Consider the following 561-nt stretch of genomic DNA (forward strand, 5'->3'; position numbering starts at 1 on the left):
TCTTTCTTGATAAGTTCGAATTTTCTACTTCTGCCTTCTATTTTTCTTTTCCCTCTGACACCTCAAGGAATCTCTATACTGTGACATAGAGGATTCCATATTTTCTTGTTCTCTTCTCTTTCATATGAGCAGAAGCAAAGACAAAAGTATTCTTCTTGAGGCTGACCCTAAACCTGAAAGGACCTTGAAGCGAAAGCTAAGAGAAGCTAAGGCACAATTCTCTGTAGAGGACCTAACAGAAATCTTCAAGGAAGAAGAACCCATGGCAGCCGAAAACAACAACAATGCCAATAATGTAAGGAGGGTGCTGGGTGACTTTACTGCACCTACTCCCGACTTCTATGGAAGAAGCATCTCTATCCCTACCATTGGAGCAAACAACTTTGAGCTTAAGCCTCAATTAGTTTCTCTAATACAATAGAATTGCAAGTTTCATGGACTTTCATTGGAAGATCCTCATCAGTTCTTAGCTGAGTTCTTGCAAATCTGTGACACTGTCAAGACTAATGGGGTTGACCCTGAGGTCTACAGACTTATGCTATTCCCTTTTGCTGTAAGAGA

Source organism: Arachis duranensis, chromosome 2, assembly GCF_000817695.3.
Source record: "Arachis duranensis cultivar V14167 chromosome 2, aradu.V14167.gnm2.J7QH, whole genome shotgun sequence".
NCBI classification, from domain to species: Eukaryota; Viridiplantae; Streptophyta; class Magnoliopsida; order Fabales; family Fabaceae; genus Arachis; species Arachis duranensis.